This window comes from Pseudorasbora parva, chromosome 4 (assembly GCF_024679245.1).
Source record: "Pseudorasbora parva isolate DD20220531a chromosome 4, ASM2467924v1, whole genome shotgun sequence".
Taxonomy (NCBI): Eukaryota; Metazoa; Chordata; class Actinopteri; order Cypriniformes; family Gobionidae; genus Pseudorasbora; species Pseudorasbora parva.
The window spans coordinates 35,225,635-35,247,326 of record NC_090175.1 but is presented as its reverse complement, the minus strand read 5'-3'; the positions used below and the strand labels follow the sequence as shown (position 1 = coordinate 35,247,326).

Sequence of the window (21,692 nt, the reverse complement as noted above, 5' to 3'; positions counted from 1 at the left end):
ATCACTGTTAATTACGAAACAGTTATAATCAGGCCCTTGACTGTATGAAGCCAGTAGATGAGGTTTTTGCTCTGGGCGAGAGCTGCTGTAATGTGTGTGTGTGTGCGTGTGTGTGTGTGTGCGTTTGTGTTTGTGTGCGTGTGCGCAAAGAGTTCCCTGCGCGGTTAGCATGAGCATAATGGAGGAATAAACACAGAGGCATCTCCGCATGGCTGCATGTTTGTATGAACACAGACGCGAGTGGCTCTTGGGTCAGGGTCGTGTGTGAGTAGGCCTGTGTTTTTAACTGCTGATCAGAGCCCCTGCAGATGGACGGGGACTGAATGTGAGTGAATAAGTGACCAGTTGGGCCTTTAACACATGGCTGGGGTTTATTAATGAGTCTCAGTACACACGCTGCTCTACTGATGAAAGCACTTGAGCACAAGAGGTCATATCATTACAGTAGAAAACATTCAAAACACACTCACCAGCATTTAATAAAATGTTTAAGGACAGCCAGTGGCAGCATTAATTCGACCCCATTCTTATACAGCCGTTTTACATAGACTGCAGGATTTCTTAATGCTTTCAAAAAATAACAACATGATTCAATTATTTACACTGTGATAAACCACTGAAATGTCATAGTATCTTTCTTATGGTATATAATTCAAATATAGTAAAGAATCAAGCAGAAATATTCAATCAGCTGACCTCTGCCAAAACAACATTTTTGTTGCTTATTAAAACCATGAAAGCGGAAAAAGTTATAATTACATTTTAAATATTAATAAGCAATATTAATAATTATTATTAGATTGCAATGTATATTCAATAATGGATATTAAAGTATTACTATTATTGTTAATATTATTATTATTGTTATAATTACAAGAGTCACATGGCAGAACAAACCTTTATGCTTGATCTCACCGACTGTGATGATGCGTCTCTACAGTTATCAACATCGCAAATTACTATACTTCATTCAATTACAAAAAAAAAGAAGAAAAAAAATATATTAACACGGCTATGAGAGTGTTTCTAAAACAGCAGCTGAGGGAGTGGCAGCAAATTTGACACCTTTCTCTCTTCTGACTGCTGTAATAAATCTCTAGATTTGTTCCCGTTTGAGAAGCTGCGGAAACACTGGATTTATTTTGCCACTGGAGTACATGAGAATACTAATATATATATATATATATATATATATATATATATATATATATATATGGACTACTTTGATGATGTTTTTATTTCCTTTCTGGACATGGACAGTATAGTGTGCATTCACTTTCAGTGGAGGAACAGAAAAGCTCTCGGACTAAATATAAAAATATCTTAAACTGTGTTCCGAAGATGAACCGCGGTCTTACGAGTGTGGGCACATTATGGTGAGTCATTAATGACAATTTACATTTTTGGGTGAACTAACCCTTTAAATACTTGTTATAAAATAAAAAGAACCTCAAATTACAAGTTTTATTTTTACCAATAGTAATACAATAATTTATACAATATTATAAAGAAAAAAATAATAGATTTAAAGAGCCTTTGAACTACAAAGAAACTGGACCGGAGCAAAGCCACGAAGAGACTGTATATGCAGATACAGTATACACTGAAAACCCTAATAAGTTGATTGAACTCAATTGATTTGAGTAAACTCGTTCCCTCAATTCAATTGAGTAATGGAGTCTCCCAAAACTTGTATATTTAAGTTCACTTAACTTGGTGCTCACGTTCACTGTACTTAAATTGTTAAGTTCACCAAACTGGGTACACCAGAAAGTTCAGCACACAATGCTGGGTACAACCAATCAAAACTTCAGCATGCATTGCAGCATGAATAAATTATACATCTGGATTGTGACACATTTTCTTTGATTCTTACTTTTTGCTTTTACTTTTGCTCTTTTGTTCTGATGTTTTTTTAGCTTGTTTTATGTTCAGAGTTGATCTGTTTATCGGATTAAAAAAAATTACAAAAAATTATTTGTCACCATTGTAGATTAATACACAGATTATTGATGTCTGTGCATGTCTAACTAATGCCATAGAATTAAACATTTTTTGCTCAAAAAATAAAATAATATATTGTTCAATTACCACAAGAGTAAAGAATCTCATGGAAATTTGTATTAATATTTCAAAACTATTAATAACTGTTTTGACAATCAGAGAATTAGACTTTTCAATGAGACCAGGGATTCTGCCAATACATGATGATGTTATCATCATCAATGTATTAACAACATCACTTGATAACAAATGTGTCTCGCAAACACAAAACAGCCAGAGAAACATTATATTATTATACAGTCAAGGGTCAAGAGCCCAACTAAAGCAAACACTTATCTGCATCATGGTGACTTCCAATGAAACTATTATTTTCATTAAAACAGAAATAAAGTCAGTCTGGTTAGTTATAAGTTAGTTCACATATTATTATTATGTTTAGTAACTTACGAATTTTTACTTGCCTATTTTAAGATTGCAAACAATGAAAAAGTCTCCATCTTAATTTGAATCAGCAACAGAAAAGGACCGCCTTTTGTAAATGTCCTCCAATCATTGAGTTAGTTCTTGTTGCCAGACAGAACTCCTTGCATGGCCAATCACATCAAAGCAAGACCAGACTTTAATTACTTATGATTTTGAGTTCATTCAACTTGAAATCTTAAGTTTATGTATTTTGTAGGTTAATAAGTTAAACTAACTTATATTTTTGAGTTTTTGGACTAAACTAGTAATATTTAGTCAAGATTACTTGATTTGTTTAAGTAAAGACAAGGGTTTACAGAGTATGCAAAGATTTTATATACAGTATAGTATAGGCTTAAAGGGCTAAATCTGTAATTTGACAACATTTATTTGCATTAAAGCCCTTTTTCTCAATTAAATGTGGGGTAAGTGTTTTCTGGTAACCAATGATGATATTTCAAATCACCAGCATGCCCCTATTTTGATTGCTCCGCCCCACACATACATAACCCAGGCAGCAACTATGGCGGAATCTGTGAACATTCGACCTAGATTACCATAGTAACACAATGTAAAAACATTCCTCTCACCCCAAAAACTTAAACACAGTTCTCATGAACAACTTGATCTTGGGCATGACAGTCCAACTAACCAACATATTACAATTATGACCAGATTAGAGGGTTAAATCAATCACAACACTGTTCTCGCAAACAACTCGATTGTACACTGGCATGACAGTCCAACTAACGAACATATTACAATTATGACAAGATTAGAGGGATATTGATTGAAATATATATATATATTATATATCTTACTTGTCTGACACATTTTGGGTGTTGAGCAAGCAGCAACCTCCCGCGATCTCTCTTGAAGCCAGGCTCCAGAAGAGAGCAGAATCTCATTGAGCCCCATGTTAAAATTCCCAACTTTACCCACGCTAGAACAGCTCCGTGGGGCTACCATCTTCTCCAAGCTCGATCTCAAAAGTGCCTACAACCTCATTTGCATTTGCAAAGGAGACGAGTGGAAGACAGCCTTCATCACTCCCTCAGGCCACTATGAAAATCGGGTGATGCTGTATGGGCTGTCCAACTCACCCTCCGTCTCCAAAATTACATGAATGAGGTATTTCGTGAATTCTTAAACAAGTTTGTCATTGTCTATATAGATGATATCCTTATCTATTCTAGTGACCTGAGGGAGCATGAGGAGCATGTCTGTCAAGTCCTGCAAAAGCTCCGAGACCATCACCTTTATCTCAAGCTCGAGAAGTGCGAGTTCCACATCTCCACTGTCCAGTTTCTTGGGTACATCATAGACAACCACAGAGTCAAGATGGACCAGAGGAAGGTGGACACCATAACCCATTTGCCTCAGCCCACTACCATCAAAGAGCTGCAGCGCTTCCTGGGATTCACCAACTTGTACCGCCGCTTCATAAAGAATTACAGCCTGCTCAGCTCTTCACTCACCTCTCTGCTCCAGAACCAGCCCAAGTCTTTGTCCTGGACTCCATCGGCCACGGAGGCCTTCCACCAGTTGAAGAACGCCTTCCAGTCCGCTCCGATCCTGGTCCACCCCAATCCTCATCTTGCGTTTATCGTCGAAGTGGACGCCTCATCGACCGGGATCAGAGCGGTTCTGTCTTAGTGGCAGGGGACACCCTCACGACTCCATCCATGTGCCTTCTTCTCCAAGAAGCTATCCCCGGCGGAGCAGAACTACGACATCGGGAACCGGGAGCTCCTGGCGATCAAGCTCGCCCTGGAGGAATGGAGACACTGGCTGGAGGGAGCAGAACATCCATTTGAAGTCATCACCGACCATCGAATTCTTCACCAGATTCAATTTCAAGGTGACGTACCATCCAGGAAACCAGAACAACCGGGCAGATGCCCTTTCTCGTCTTTACCAAAGCCCACCCTGAGCCAGAGCACCTTGAAACCATCCTCCCTCCAGCCATGGTTGTCAGACTGATCCAGTGGGCGCTCCACCAGCAGATCCAACAGGAGAATGCCCAACAGCCTGCTCTGCTGGGAGATCCAGAAGGGCGCCTCTACATCCTGCCTCGCCATCGCCTGCCCTTTCTGGACTTGGCTCATTCTTCACCGGGCTCTTGACACCCAGGCAGGAGAACGACCCTCTCGCTCCTTCGCCACCATTACTGGTGGCCCGCCATGCCTCGGGACGTCTCCCAATTCGTCAAGGGATGTTCAGTCTGCGCCATTGCCAACACCCCTAGGAGACTCCCCGAGGGCAAGCTGGTCCCTCTTCCGATCCCCAAGTGACCCTGGAGCCATCTGGGGATCGACTTCATGACCGACCTGCCACCATCCCAGGGTTTCACCTGTATCCTAGTCGATGTCGACCGCTTTTCGAAATCCTGCAAATTCATCCCCTTCAAAGGCTTACCTACCGCGTTGGAACCCGCAAAGGCACTCTTCACCCAAGTCTTCCGACATTTTGGGCTTCCGGAAGACATCGTTTCCGACAGAGGACCCCAATTCATCTCTAGAGTGTGGACTGCCTTCTTCCATCTCCTAGGGGTATCCGTCCGCCTCTCGTCAGGTTACCATCCTCAGACCAATGGTCAGACTGAACGGAAGATCCAGGACAGGGCTATTCAAATCTTACCCTGGAGGGCCAATGCGGTGCAGAGTTTACCTCCAACCCTAATCAAGCACACCTGAACATGCTAATCAATGTCTTCAGGATCATTAGAAAATCACAGGTGGGTGTGTTTGATCAGGGTTGGAGCAAAACTTAGCACCGCATTGGCCCTCCAGGGTAAGATTTGAATAGTCGTGATCCAGGAGATTAGAAGATTCCTGAGGGTATACTGCCACAAGAATCAGGAGAGCTGGAGCCAGTATCTGCCCTGGGCCGAATTTGCCCAAAATTTGCTCCAGCAGTCCACCACAGGGCTCATCCCGTTCCAATGTGTCCTCGGCTACCAACCACCGCTCTTCCCCCAACCACCGCTCTTCCCCCGGACGGGTCAGCCCTCAGAGGTCCTAGCGGTGGATTACTGGTTCCGCCAGAGCGAGAGGGTCTGGGGCTCAGTGCACGTGCAACTCCAGCAGGCAGTCCGGAGACAAAAGCACCACGCTGGCGCCAAACGCGGACCCACGACGTGGACCCATCAGTCTACCGGGTGAGAGCCATGCTCGACTCGCGGCGACGGGGTTCCTGGAAGGAATTCCTGGTGGATTGGGAGGACTATGGTCCTGAGGATCAGAGCTGGATCTCCAGGAACGATGTGCTGGACACCAATCTTCTCACTCAGTTTCACCAAGACCACCCTGACCGACCCTCTCCTCTGGGCCGTGGTAGACCCCATCGACGCCCGTCCCAGCCGTCAGGAGCCGCCCGTGGAGGAGGGGGTACTGTCACACCCTTACAATCATGGGTCACTGCCACGCCCACTCGTTCCCCATCACCGTCATTCTGAACACCATCACCAGTCACCACTATATCAACCTGGCTCACCTTCACTCCCATTGTCTGGTCTTGCACCGATCCCTTCATTGACTATCTGTCCTGCCTAGAAGTCTTCGCCAGTACCCATCTTCGTCTTCATCATGATCATTGTCCTCTTGGTCTTCACCTTCATCGTCTTAACCATCATTCGCCTTCGTCTTAGTCCTTCATCGAGTGTCACCATCCCTAAGTATCACCTGTGTCTGAAACCTCTGATAATAAACCTTGCACTTGTACTAATCCCTCTGTGTCCTCGTCTGTGTCTGACAATTAGGGATGCGCATTTTGGTTAAGTTTCCCAACCGCCAACCGATGCTCATTAATCAATTATTAACCGTTAACTGATAAGATTATAACATTGAATTGGCATTACATAAAAATACAATTGACGAGTTTCTGTGACCTGTTTTTTCACGTGTTTATTTTACTGTGCAAACAGCAGAACAGAACAGCTCAACAACAGAACCTAGATTCACATATTATCACATGTTCACGCACCTGTAGCGTTTCTGACTGAAAACTGAATAAAATAACTAAATAAAAAGCATAAAATACATCGGCCTACACTAAATATTTTCACTAAAATAATCACCAAATTGAGATGACAAAACGAAAATACACTGAATCCTTTTGAAGTTTTGAACAACTGGAATAGTTTTTTCCCCATCAAATAAAAATAGCAGGCCTACCTTAATCCACACCTTGACTGGTTTTTAATTGTTAAAAAGTAACATGTCTAAGTGATGTGGGTTAGTCTGGAGCACAGCCTGTTAACAGTTAGACCCACAGAAAAAAAACCTTAATTGTTTACTTTCGTCTGTCTCCGCGTGCGAGCCTCGAGGCTCCGCGGATCCGCTGACTGTGCGTGTGCAGCGCCTCAAATGTGGGGAAGTGTAGGCTACTCGACGTGCTCGCAGTTGTGCTGTTCTTTGAAATGACAGAGGGCGACGCAGAGTAATTGTTCTATAAACCAACAGCGGTCAGAAGAACATACGTGACAATGTTTTCTTCAGTAAAGTGACCAAAACCAAAATACGAAAAGCATTACACATTAAGGCTTCAGATAGCACTGCCTGGTGCACGGGGAATACAGAGACCAGAGCTAGAGCGGCCAGCCTTGGGAAGCGCCTTTCATTTGGTTTCCTCCACCAGTCAGGAGGGTGTACTAGCCTACTGCTGGATTGTAATACCGCGTAGCTTATTTTGCACATAACTTCGTTGCCCTTTCTGACGAAATGGTCCCACACAGTAGGCTTCTTCTTTCCCATTGCTTCATTTTGCAATTGCTTCATTTCGCAAAAACAAACAAATGCGTGTATATATATATATATATATATATATATATATATATATATATATATATATATATATATATATAAATAATCTTGAAACCGTTTAACTGATAGTGTTAATCGGTCAAAATTCTTACTATCGGTTAATGGTTAAAGGGTTACTTCAGCGATTAGCAAATGGCTTTGTATCAGAAGTATATTCAAATGATTGTGATCAGTGCTGTGATACTCGCGCGGTGACTCACTCATTATATTGAACAGACACGTTCAGTTTTTAATTGTAATGTCTTCTCCAACTCAGTCACAGTAATCCAGTAGCGGTGGCTTTGGGAATGGCCTCACAGGGCAGCTAAGCATTCTGGGAATTGTAGTCTTTCATCCCCATGAGACAAAAATACATTTTCTGTCTTTTCTCAGTCTAGAAGGCACCAAATTCAAAAATAATTTCACATTTCTACTACATTAATGATCCAGTTTAAATACAGATTAATCTTCCCAGCGCTGAAGTACCCCTTTAATCGGTCAATATGAGCATCCCTAGGATGCATATACATTAAATATTGTTGGTGACTTTAATATTCATGTAGAGATGATGAAAAATATGCTAATATGCTAATTTGGATTAGCATTTTAGACAATATAAACTAGACAAAATTAGACAAAATGTGTTAGGACCCACTCATCGTCATAATCATACTACAGACTTGTTACATAGAATCAGGGCTGACGCCGTTGAAATTCTGCAGAAGAGAATGACATCTCAGATCATTATTTAGTTTCGTGTATAATCCATTTAACCAAAGCTGTGATACCAACTCCTTTTTACAAATATGGTAGAACTATCACTTCTACCAGTAAAGAATTACTCTTTTCTAGCACAAGACATGGTTGTGCCTTTGCGCTTCAAGAAGATTAAGGAAAACAGACACAGTGGTATAACAAGCACACTCTCACCCTCAAGAGAGCAGCCCAGAATGCAGCTAGGAATAAATAAAAAAAACTAGCGGTATCTCACATTGCATGGAAGGTTTGCATGTGCTCTTATCACCCAATCATGGTTGCATACCTATATTAATATTACAGGACCTTAGCACTGCATTTGAAACTGAATTGTCAACCAAACTATCTTTTTGAATAGACTTAAAGATTACATTGGCATTAGTGGAATCGAATTAGCATGGTTCAAATCATACTTATCTGACCGTTATCAATTAGTAGCAGTAAATGAAGAGGTATCATATAGATCACAAGTTCAGTATGGAGTAAATGGGTTTGAAATCACAGCATCTTTATTTCTAGGTGGACTGTTAAAAAAATGTGATGTACACATCTCATGGAATTCCTGTAAAATTCAACCAATCAGATAAATACTCCTGAAGTCTTTACTATTGTGTGTGCCATATGCATCAGACATTCAGCCAACAGTACGTGGGTGAACAACAATACTGAGAATATGGTAATGGACATGACATTTTAAAAACACACTAGAAGCAGTTGACAAAATACAACACACTGGTCCAGCCGACCAATCAAAGCATTGAACTTTTTGGAATCATGGGCTTAATACAGTCCCTGACAAAAGTATTGTCGCTTGTGTACAAATTGACCTAAAGTGCCGCTGAAATATATTTCTAATCAAGATTTTTTTTTTTTTACAAGAAATGGCTCATTTTAATCCCACCAGCTTTTGTGATAATGTTTCAGTGAAAAACTAAACTTTCAAAAAGTATTCTAATATTCACAGCTTGGTAAAGCCCATTGAGTCAATTTTTGCAAAGACATAAGTGTTGTCGCCTTGTCATATGAGCTTCACCTGTGACTAATAATGGATCAATTAGGTTTCAAGTGTGTATAAAAAGAACCCCAGTACGCTAGACCTTCACATCAACTGCAACTAGACCTCTGCAAACATGCCTAAGATTCACCCTGAGACTAAAGTTTTGATTATCATGAGGCTGAAGACCAGATCCACTGCTAATGTGGTAGACACCTTCAATGTGTCTCAGCATCAAGTACAGAGGATAAAAAAAAGATTTCAAGAGACTGGAGACGATTTTGACAAGCCCAGGTCAGGCAGACCCCGCAAGACAACTGCTCGAGAGGACCGTTTGTTGGCTCGAAAATTCAAGGCCAGCCCATTTTCCACTGCAGCAGAGCTCCACGAGACCTGGTCACCTGAAGTCCCTGTGTCAACCAGAACAGTTTGTCGGATTCTGTCTCGAAATGGCCTCCATGGTCGAATCAGTGCCCGGAAGCCAGCACTAAACAAAAGACAATTGAAAAACCGTGTGGCATTTGCCAAGGCCCACAGCCTGCTAAAAGGATGGACGCTGGAAAAGTGGCAGAAGGTGGATTTTTCAGATGAATCTTCTGTTGAATTACACCACAGTCGCCGCAAATATTGCAGGAGACCTACTGGAGCCAGAATGGATCCGAGATTCACCCAGAAAACAGTGAAGTTTGGTGGCGGAAAAATCATGGTCTGGGGTTACATCCAGTATGGGGGTGTGCGAGAGATCTGCAGGGTGGAAGGCAACATCAATAGTCTAAAATACCAAGAAACCTTAGCTACCTCTTATATTCCCAACCATAAAAGAGGCCAAATTCTGCAGCAGGACGGTGCTCCATCGCATACTTCCATCTCCACATCAAAGTTCCTCAAGGCGAAGAAGATGCTCCAGGATTGGCCAGCCCAGTCACCAGACATGAACATCATTGCGCATATGTGGGGTAGGATGAAAGAGGACGCATGGAAGACGAAACCAAAAAATATTGATGAACTCTGGGAGGCATGCAAGACTGCTTCCTTACTGTTCCTGATGACTTCATCAATAAATTGTATGAATCCTTGCCAAACCGCATGGAAGCAGTCCTTCAAGCTCATGGAAGTCATACAAGATATTAAATTTGAATCTCACAGCACCACAACTTTGCTGACATATTTTTGTATTTGCAGTAAATTTGTTCAATTTCTGTATAGGCGACAAAACTTTTGTCTTGCCAAAATTTGACCTTTCTGTCTCGATTAAATGATAAATATTTTTTCTGTGAAAATTATTTATTTCAGTGCATTAAATATAATTTGGGAGGGTTTTAGCTTTTCATATTAGCTATTTCTAACACCAATTAATTAATTAAAAGTCAGGTTAATATCGGGTATTTCTAGAAAATAGATAAGCGACAAGACTTTTGTCAGGGACTGTAGACATGAACTAAACAGAGCTTTGCAGACAGACTATGAAAAGAAGAGAAGACGTATTCTAGTAGAGCCCAAAAACTAAATCAAAAAAGAGCAAAAGGGCATAACATGGCCTCTTTAAAGTCACCATGAAAATAGCAATAGCAATTCACAACAATCCAATCAAATGGACAAAATAAATTCCTGTCCTACATTTTTTCGTTTGAGAAGCCATTTTGTGATCGGATATACACTACCACAGGGAAGAAAAGACTGCCGGAACTTCTGTTTCATGCCAAATTGAAAGACACAAAGTGTGTGCTCTGAAAAGTTTAAGAAGCATTTGCTGTGGAAGTACAATAGGCCTGATGAGACATCATCCAGCTAATGTTATCCAAACAAACTGAGTGAAACAAACTGGTAAGGCAGCCCACAGTGATGGAGGCACTGCCTGCTAAAGATTTAAAGCCAAACACATCGGCAGCCTCTCAGTATGCTGGAAGCTCAGGGTTTGAGCGTCAGATAGTGATCAAAAGAAACACATCTACTCATCTAAACATGACCCCACATAACAAGCCGTGTGTGCAGGGAGCGGACACTTCAATTATACATCTGACAGCTCGGCTTTCACTAACACTAATAACACGCAGAGGCAGATGTTGAGAGGAGCGTCTGGGCTCTGGAATAGGGGGAAATGGGGAGAGAGACATTGAAATTTCATCACTTGGGAGGTTTCTCTCAATCTCAAAGTTTAATTAAATTCATAACATTCCACCTATTAAATAAATACTTCTATAGGTGATAAAGCTGATTAAGTGGCCCCTAAATGTCTTTGGCTGTCAATAAAACTCAGGCTTAACACAGGAAAAAAATAGCAGCATTAATTAATTCTGGGATTAATCAATGAATTCACTCAAAACAAGCTAATAAAATCTGCATGTCCAATCAATTCACACCGCAAGATCAATTTGCCAGAACCAGATCCTAGATGAGCAACAAACACCAACCAAGATGTGAGCAGCTATGCGGTTCTAACAGTTCTTTGTCAGTATTCATAATAAAACATTGTCACTCAGTATAACAGCTAAAGTGCATAGACAATTGAACAAAAGCTGCAATAAACCTCTTCGCCACCACCGATCTGCCACATAGAGTGTTAAATGCATTGCTAATAGACTGCAAGATGCAACACTTCCTCTGTAATCCTCAGGAGGCCAATTCTAGATTTGGTTTTCAATGGTTTTTGACTAGAAAAGAAGAACCTACAAGGCTTAAATGCTGACTTACTGCAGATCAGAGAATGACACAGACAGCATAGTGACAACCTGGGCTACGTTGTGACATCAGAATGCTGCAGGAAAAGAAAAGATAAAAGGAAATATGGATGTAGCAAAGCACAGAAACACCCTTAGGGAAAATAGATCACTGGTATTTATTTCCAAAGAACAATGAAAAATACTGAAAAAGCCACAGTGGCCCAGTCAAAGTTCAGATCACAATCCGCTCGATCACATTTGGAAATGATACATTTCAAAAAACGGCCTGTTACATCTGGAGTTAAAGCAATTTTGCCAAGGAGAAAAAAAGATGGTCTAAATTCATTATTAAAGCTGACAATAATAATTATCAATAAAAAATGTACTATTGTTGCTTTTGTATGAATTCCAGAGAGGGTACTTCTGTATCCTATGTCCTACATATCTGTGGTAGTTGCATGTCTCTCTTATCACACTGTACTTTCTTCTCACATTAAATTATTTTAACAGTCAGATGATCATTATCTAAAAACCAGCCCTCTTTAGGTGATAAAACACCCCGATCCCTTTATCAATCCATTATACATTACACTTACATAATAATAACAACTGGTGTTAGTAGTAGTATTAATTAAAAACTAAGAAAATTGTATTATTATTCATGCAATAAAAAGTAATTATAAATAGAGATGAGGACTGTATTTGAAATAAAATTCAAAAAATTAATTTATTTAGCTTAATCCCACTGAGGCAAAGTTTGTATTGAATCTTTAAAATTTTGATTATTTATATGGGAAAGGCCACATCTATCTTTCTAACCAAAGCAGAACACGATTCCAGTCTGAACTGGCCTTTGAGCTCTTCTTTAACCCCAACCAGCAACACAATGGGCTTTTTTTGTTCCTCTTGGACTTTCCTTGCTCCATCACTCCTGCCGTATTCAAATGAGAGTCTGGTCTTGCGGAGCTCCCTCTGCTGATCAGCACTTTGATCATTCCTAACATTTAAAATTAAAATAAAGCTCTAACAACCAGTGCATTAGAATTTAACAGGTGTTCAGGAAGAAGCTGATACAGAATTTCAGATTACACTAGAATACACATCCCAGTCAGTGCAATTATTGTGGGGAACGGAAAGCCCTCTTGACTGTGTTACACCTTGGGATAACTGATCAGATCACTTTGATGTCTGTAGGTAAAACAGTTAAGAAACAAAACAGCAAGGCAGCCGCTACATGTGTTCGGTAAACACAATTTTATAATTCAAAGCAATACATTGGAACTCTGCATAAAGCACACGTGGATTTTTGGTTATACCCGAAAAGATGTGGCGTGTATCACTGTAAGGAGGCACATGTGTACAAACAGACACAACATAACTGGCTTCATCTACAACACCACAGACTGAGAAAAAAACAACTGCGGGAAAAGTTCTGCTTACTAACTGAACCATTGCTACTACAAGCAAAACTGTCATTAACAATCCACACTAAAACTTCATCTACATTTAACCATTTTCCAGTCCACAGAGTAGTTAAAGGTGCAATGTGTAATATTTATGAGGATATATTGACAGAAATGCAATATAATATACATAACTATGTTTTCAGTAGTGTATAAAGACCTTACACAACATTTGTTTATGTTTAAGTTTACCTTAGAATGAGCCGTTTCTATCTTCCTACACTGCCTTACACCCTTACAGGGAAATCACAATTTTGTGGCACCATGTTTCTACAGTAGCCCTAAACAGACAAGATGCTCTACAGAGCGCTAGGTACTCTCTGCTCTCTCAAACATCGACATCTTTGTCTTTTGTTGGCCACCGTAACTTCTCTTTGTGCTTTGAAAGGGAGGGGTGAGGAGCAGCCGATTGGAATTTGCATCCTCACGGCTAGATGGCGCTAACGTTTACATGGTGCACCTTTAAAGCATGGACTGTCTAATAACAGATCTGTGGGAGCCATTCTATCAGTTGTTCGTGAATCTTTAGCGGTAGCTTTGTAGCAAAATAAATAGAAAAGTACTGAAATTCCTCAAGTATGCAAGGAGCGCAAAACCTCAAATAAAAAACCCTCAAATTAAAAAAAGAGAGAGGAAGACTGATGTTATTCTTTTTATACTATAAAAATTTATAATTTAATAATTATGGTCAATAGCAATGAGCCAATTTATATATACAGTGCCTTGCGAAAATATCCGGCCCCTTTGAACTTTGCGACCTTTTGCCACATTTCAGGCTTCAAACATAATGATATGAAACTGTAATTTTTTGTGAAGAATCAACAACAAGTGGGACACAATCATGAAGTGGAACGAAATTTATTGGATATTTCAAACTTTTTTAACAAATCAAAAACTGAAAAATTGGGTGTTCAAAATTATTCGGCCCCTTTACTTTCAGTGCAGCAAACTCTCTCCAGAAGTTCAGTGAGGATCTCTGAATGATCCAGTGTTGATCTAAATGACTAATGGTGATAAATAGAATCCACCTGTGTGTAATCAAGTCTCCGTATAAATGCACCTGCACTGTGATAGTCTCAGAGGTCCGTTTAAAGCGCAGAGAGCATCATGAAGAACAAGGAACACACCAGGCAGGTCCGAGATACTGTTGTGGAGAAGTTTAACCTCTTAACCCTCGCCCTGTGCTGAGAAATAAATAAAAAAATGACATACCCCAAATAAAAATGTCTGCAGCTCTTAAACCCTATGGTCTATATCCATAAATGTGGTCTTATTTTAAACTAGACACTTTAAATTATGTTACCCAAAAGTCATAATAACTCAAATAGTATAGGGACAGATTAAAACAAGGGGAAATATGCATGTAAGTGACTCACGTTTTTATTTTTTTATTATTCCCTTATGGAAAAAAATATTAGATTTTAATTTTTATGCCCTGAAAATAACCTAAATATAAAACTGAATGTCTGATCATGCTTTGATTAAAATTTGAGGACGATTCTCTCAAAAATGTAGCTTCTGTAAGCTTTTATGTCAAAAAAGACTGGGCGTCCTTTCAATAAAGTCCAATTATATTAGAACATTTGTGTAATAGTAAAGAGTAGTTTTTATTCAAATAAATCTGCAATAAACTGCTAATTATAATGCATTTGCAGTCCCTGATAACTAAAACAACTATTTACAGAATTTACAAGTGTAAAAAAAACTCATTTAGTTGATAAAAACAGTCTCTTATTTAGTCTGCGCGTTGTGTGTAAGTATGTGTGCTTACACTGGCAGGCGCTGGATACGATGAATGAAAACTGTGGAGACGACGCTAAGTAACAGCTAAGTAAGCATGAGGTATTCACCAATGCTTCTTACGACATCTCTTACAGAAACTACGCAAAATATTGTCTTTTGATTCGTTACTACATCCATCAATCAAATCTATGCTGGCTATGCATTGGCTAGGCATTGACTGGCTTATCCAACAAAGGACCGGCGAGTTTGACTGACAGATGTATCACCCAGTGACGCGCTCCCTTTCTATTTATGTGTCCTAGTCAGCTTTTGATTGAAGGAGAGAGACCTGGGAGGGTTTAATATAACCGGAACAGTCCACAGTACAGGGGAGATTGTCAAAATAAGGCTTACAATCGCTATTTCATTGAAAATGGACATGATTGATTACTCTTAACACAAAACGCTTATGCAAACAACGGAGGATTTTTAGTTTTTTCCCCTTATTTTTTCGTTGTTTTGGATTAAAAGTGGGATGCATTTTGAAGAGTGGACTCTTACACAGACATGTATGCTGTTGTTTCGTGGATTCGTCCGATCTGATCTGAACGTCAGGAGATGAAAGATGAGTACCGCGTTCATTATGCTAATGTTTAAATAGCCACTGCTTTAGCATTTAATTTAACCCTTTCCTCTCTGGTGTATTTATTGCAAAAACGAGTTCAGAACATGAATCTTGAGTGTTTTAGCTTTCAAATGATGCATAGTTTGATATAGTTGATTGAACAGTTTGTATAAAACAAAAGTAATTATAAGTAGAGACACGCCCACTTGCGTCAGACGCCCCGCCCACGATCCGGTGCGGATTAAGAAGTTAAAGCCAGATTTGGATACAAAAAGATTTACCAAGCTTTAAACATCCCAAGGAGCACTGTGCAAGCGATAATATTGAAATGAAAGGAGTATCAGACCACTGCAAATCTAACAAGACCTGGCCGTCCCTCTAAACTTTCAGCTCATACAAAGAGAAGACTGATCAGAGATGCAGCCAAGAGGCCCATGATCACTCTGGATGAACTGCAGAGATCTACAGCTGAGGTGGGAGACTCTGTCCATAGGACAATAATCAGTCGTATACTGCACAAATCTGGCCTTTATGGAAGAGTGGCAAGAAGAAAAAAAGTGTCGTTTAAAGTTTGCCACAAGCCACCTGGGAGACACACCAAACGTGTGCTCTGGTGCTCTGGTCAGATGAAACCAAAATTGAACTTTTTGGCAACAATGCAAAACGTTATGTTTGGCGTAAAAGCAACACAGCTCATCACCCTGAACACACCATCCCCACTGTCAAACATGGTGGTGGCAGCATCATGGTTTGGAACTGCTTTTCTTCAGCAGGGACAGGGAAGATGGTTAAAATTGACGGGAAGATGGATGGAGCCAAATACAGGACCATTCTGGAAGAAAACCTGATGGAGTCTGCAAAAGACCTGAGACTGAGATGGAGATTTGTCTTCCATCAAGACAATGATCCAAAACATAAAGCAAAATCTACAATAGAATGGTTCAAAAATAAACATATCCAGGTGTTAGAATGGCCAAGTCAAAGTCCAGACCTGAATCCAATCAAGAATTTGTGGAAAGAACTGAAAACTGCTTTTCACAAACGCTCTCCATCCAACCTCACTGAGCTCGAGCTGTTCTGCAAGGAGGAATGGGCAAAAATTTCAGTCTCTCGATGTGCAAAACTGATAGAGACATACCCCAAGCGACTTACAGCTGTAATTAGTGTTGCACGATATACCGGTACTAGAAAAGTATTGCGATACCCTGCTATAACAAACGGTACGATATGGACTTTTATCAGTACCGGTACTTTAAGGAGGACAGTGCCTATGAGCTGTATTTCTTAATGTGCGTAGATGTGTGACAGCAGGTGTCAGGAGGACGTGTGTGCAGAGCTTTTCTTCAACCGTTCAATAAACATTGGAAGTAGTAGAAGAGTTAAATAGCCTATATACGCGCAGCGCATTACAGAGAAAGCAACATAAATATGCGCGCATAAGAAGAAAAACCGTGGCGCGGGACATGCTCGAGCCGTACTCTGACCTGAAACGCACGCACACGCCTTTCAGACAACGAACATGCGATCGCCATTCAGTTCTTTCGCAGATTATTATTTGGGTTTGAATGGTCAAACATAAGTAAAAATGCATGGTCTGGGGAGTATTCAGGTAAACACAGTCAGATATGTCTTTAGTGAGCGTGTACAGCTAATATTCTGTGATTAATGTTAAGCAAACAATGAAAAATACAAAGCCACCACATGCTTGGCTAAATAACTAAAATATATTTATTAAGAATCAGTGTATAGTTAAATTATAGAGTGAAGACTCCGCAGTTTTATATTTGATTATTTAATTTCTTTCTTGACTTGCTACTGTTAAATAGACCTAATGTAGCTGAAAAATAAAGGACTGTTTTTGTCATATTGTTTGTAATTTGCATTTTTTGCTTATTTTTAAAAACAGATAGAATTAAAAATCTATATTATAATTATAAGATTACATTAAAAAATATATAAAATTACTCATATCATAAAATAAGATTTTGGTCATCCCAACCTGTTGAGAAGTGAAAGGTTAGGGAATGATAATGATTAATAATGATGATCTCTGTAAAGATCTTCACACTGGCATGCAGTTATTATAGCAATAAGAGGAGGGAATGGTCAGAAACCAGGGAAGGAACATGCTGGTCAAGTGAATTTTTAGTAAAAAAAAAGTTCTGTTGTCATATTACTCATATTACCTGTTTTTTTGTTTGTTTTTTTACTGTGGTATCGATTTAGTATTGGTATCGAGGTATTTTGATCTGGTATCGTATCGAAGTCAAAAATTTGGTATCGTGGCAACACTAGCTGTAATCGCAGAAAAAGGTGGCGCAAAAGGTGGCATAACTTAAGGGGGCCGAATAATTTTGCACACCCAATTTTTCAGTTTTTGATTTGTTAAAAAAAGTTTGAAATATCCAATAAATTTCATTCCACTTCATGATTGTGTCCCACTTGTTGTTGATTCTTCACAAAAAATTACAGTTTCATATCATTATGTTTGAAGTAAAAAAAAAAAAACGAACCAAACCGAAAAACCGTGGTTAAAAACCGAGGTATGTATTGAACCGATCATTCAGAAACCATTCTAAACAGTTACAATTTGTTGTAAACTTTTGTATAATTTTATTTCAGGATACTTTGATTAATAGAAATACGAAAAGAACTGCATTTATCTTAAATAGAAAGCTTTTGTAATATTATTAATGTCTTTAGTGTCACTTTTGAGCAATTTACTGCATCCTTTCTATTTCAAATAAATGCTGTTCTTTTCAAGTGATCGCAAAGGCACCACATATTCTCCCCTAGCATAGCTAACTTGACATCACAGCTTGTTCATCATCCAAATAAAATACAGTCAACTGAATATATAAAGTTACACTGCTCAATTTAAATAGTCCATAGTACAATCTGTGACGTTCATCGTGAACACCGTCCCACTGTGGTGATATGCCAAGCACATTTTTTGCACATATTAAGAATGACGTTTTTCGTGGCTTTTGGAACGCGAGTGAAGTACAAAGAATAAATAATAATTTAGCATCCAAATACAAAGGCACATATGAAAACATTTGGATCTGTGCTGAATGAGGGAGGTAGGCTTTGTAAGTCCAATACCGGTTTCCGTAACATTCTCTCTTGAAAGGCGTAGGTAGGCCATTTTAGAACGGCTAGCAATAGCAAGCTAGCATTGAAAACATGAGATCCCACTCTCCCTTCAGAGTGTCTCTAAAGCCACACCTCCTTCAAAACACAACGCACACAGCAGATTCTGCAAAGCATCACAAGGCGAGAGATGACGTTAAAGGGTTAGTTCACCCAAAAATGAAAATTAGCCCACAATCCATTCCCCCTCAAGGCATCCTAGGTGTACAGGAGAAGAGGGGCTTGAGTTTGTTGCCCAGCCAAAGGCAAGAGACATCAAAGCCGGAAGCTAGTCATTTTAGCCTATAAAGTTTTAAATATGGATATTTTTCTTACACTAAAGCACAGCTTTGCTTCAGAAGGCCTTTATTAACCCCCCGGAGCCATGTGGAGCAGTTACATGATGCACCGACGTGCTTTTATGGACTTCAAAAACTAAACAAGAAGTCACTGCTATTATACAGCCTGGAAGAGCCAGGACTTATTTAAAGTGGGAGGTGAAATGCTGTTTCATGCATGCTGAGCTTTTTACACTGTTAAAGACTTGGATTCCCATCCTAAACATAGACAAAGTTTCAAAAACTAATGTTGGACGTTTGATGGAGTATTTCTGTGTCAAAAATACTCCTTCCGGTTTCTCACAAGTTTCGGCGAGTTTTTTTCGAGTTTGGGTCTACTTGACGTTAATAAGAGCGGAAGGTCCTTGTATGGGCTGTACAGGCTCTTCTCCCGGTAGGGTGCGCGCGCGCGTGACTAGAGCACGCTGTAAACAGTCTCTCAGGTGCAGATCCAGTCGTCCGTGAACACTTATGTGGCGCCGCGCTTCTCTTTATTCCTATGGGTGACGTCGAGCGACTTCAACACTTCAGCACAGCATTCCGGGAAGGCAGCGCTGCATTTGAACCGATTTGAACGCAGAAATGACGGGAAGCTTCACAACATCGTTTCAGTTGCGTCTCAAAATGGATTTACACGCCACTGCTGTCAGGACTTTACCAAATCATACCAAAGAAGTGTGCTTTTGACGGAGCAGTCCCAGCGATAAAGCTTCGGTCCTGCTTTGGAACCAGCCGGTGAGTTAACTTAAACTGCTTCAAATGTCTCTGCTTTTGGCTACAGACACATGAGTAAACATCAGTAAACGACACGATCGCGTGCTTCGTCATTCAAATGCGCTAACTGTTAACGGTTACTCCATTGTTGTTCTCTGTATAACGTTACAGTATTCTGACGTGTAAAACCGTTTTGCTTGCTACTTCTAAGGTCTAGTCGCATACAATAGTCCATAAACCGAATCGTGTCCTCATACACTGCGAGTAAACACACAGAAATGTGGAGAGGCCATTAAATACAGTAACTTACATACCACAGAGACGGACGTCCTGATGTTGCCGTTTCTCCTGTTCAATTTATTTCAGCCTCAGATTTGATTGTGGATCATTATCTGTATTAGCTGAGATAGATGGGTTTCTCCACGCTTGAGGACGTCACCGCTTTGCGCGCTTGTCATTCTTTAGCTCCGCCCACACGATACGCCTCCAGGCGCTCGTTTTTTTCCGGAAAGACTCGGTACAGCCTATATTTCTTTTATAAATATGATAAAACTAAAGACTTTTCGGAGATATGAAGGATGCAATACTACTCTATAGGTACTCAAGATTGACATGAGATTGACTGAAACTGAGTGTTTCACCCCCCCTTTAATATAACTCTGATTTTGTTTTTAATTAATCTGAAAGAAGAATGTCATATACACCTCTAGAATGACTTGAGGGTGAGTAAATCATGGGCTAATTTTTATTTTTGGGTTTAAATTACCTGATGTCTCAAAGCACATTGCATTACCATAATAATGAATGTAAATAACTTACAGAGCTCTGACTGCCGCAGATACATTTTGTGTTGACATAGAAATGCATAAATCCAAGTGTGAGGATGTGAACAGTTCCGGGTCACGGGTCACGTCACGGGTTGCCATCACGTAATTATGCTTACAATGGCGTGTGCTGTTTGTTTGTGGCGCTTAGTGATTGTCTATCTGTAACTGTGCATAGCCTAAAGGAACTCGCTGATGATGTGTGATGTCTGCATGAGCAGGGTGCGCTGAGGTATGCAAATGCAGAATGCATTCAGACCGAAATCAGTGATCGGATGAACATTTTTTTTGGTCCTGAGACTTCCACAGAACATATATGTTTAGTACAGTACATGTTTTAATATTTAGACCACTTCTATTATTGATTGCTATAAGGATGTGAAGAGTGTTTCTACCAGTATAACAAAAAGTGTTTATAAAAAAGATGGCCTAACCTACATTTACATGAATGTTTTGATTTGAAGTAAATGCAGTTCTCATTGCTTTGCTGGCACATGGGGAATTTTATGTACAGGGAAAGCTGTCCACAAAGTAGAAAAGTGTGCTGTTGCTGCCAGATCTCGATCAACAAAAATCATTTGTATTTTTATTTAATATAAAACTAAATAGACTAAATCAAATGAAAATAAAGTACCTATCCGAGGTTGTTAATCAATAGTCTATGTATTTGTTTTTTTTTTAAAGAATACTTGTATTTAAATTTTTTTTATATTATATTTTTTAAATAATAAAATATTTTACTTATTTTATTTATAATAGGCTACTGATATTAAATAAGTTATACTTAATTAAAAAAAATACTTCTGGCATACATTTAAATTGATACCTGCCATAGTGTTTCTTATTTGTCTTAAATAGTCTTTTGTTTGTCTTAAGATGATATGCCGTACTGTTTAAAGATAAAGTTTGTACTTTTAGCGACACAAGTGGCACCTAGAGGAATGACAAAAATACAGCATAACAATCACAATTGCAAAACAAACAGCAATCCCTCAAACAATCACAGCTCTTATGGGTACTTGTGAAGGGATGTCTCAAAAAGTAAACATAGGCTGCTTTCAATAAAAGGTCCAATATAAAGTATTAGGAATACATTTAGCTGTGTTGCTGTGTGTCATGAGAGTAAGCAAGTCAGTAGCTGACACTGTAAAGAGCAAACACGAGTGTCTTGCTTATAATGATTTATAGCTACTTTT

General features: G+C 39.5%; 1 protein-coding gene across 2 annotated transcripts in view; it reads right to left on the bottom strand.

Moving 5' to 3' along the window:
• The window catches only part of cntln (centlein, centrosomal protein), a 142,873-nt gene that overhangs the window by 101,275 nt on the left and 19,906 nt on the right, over positions 1–21,692 (bottom strand). The gene's annotated exons all lie outside the window — the stretch shown is intronic.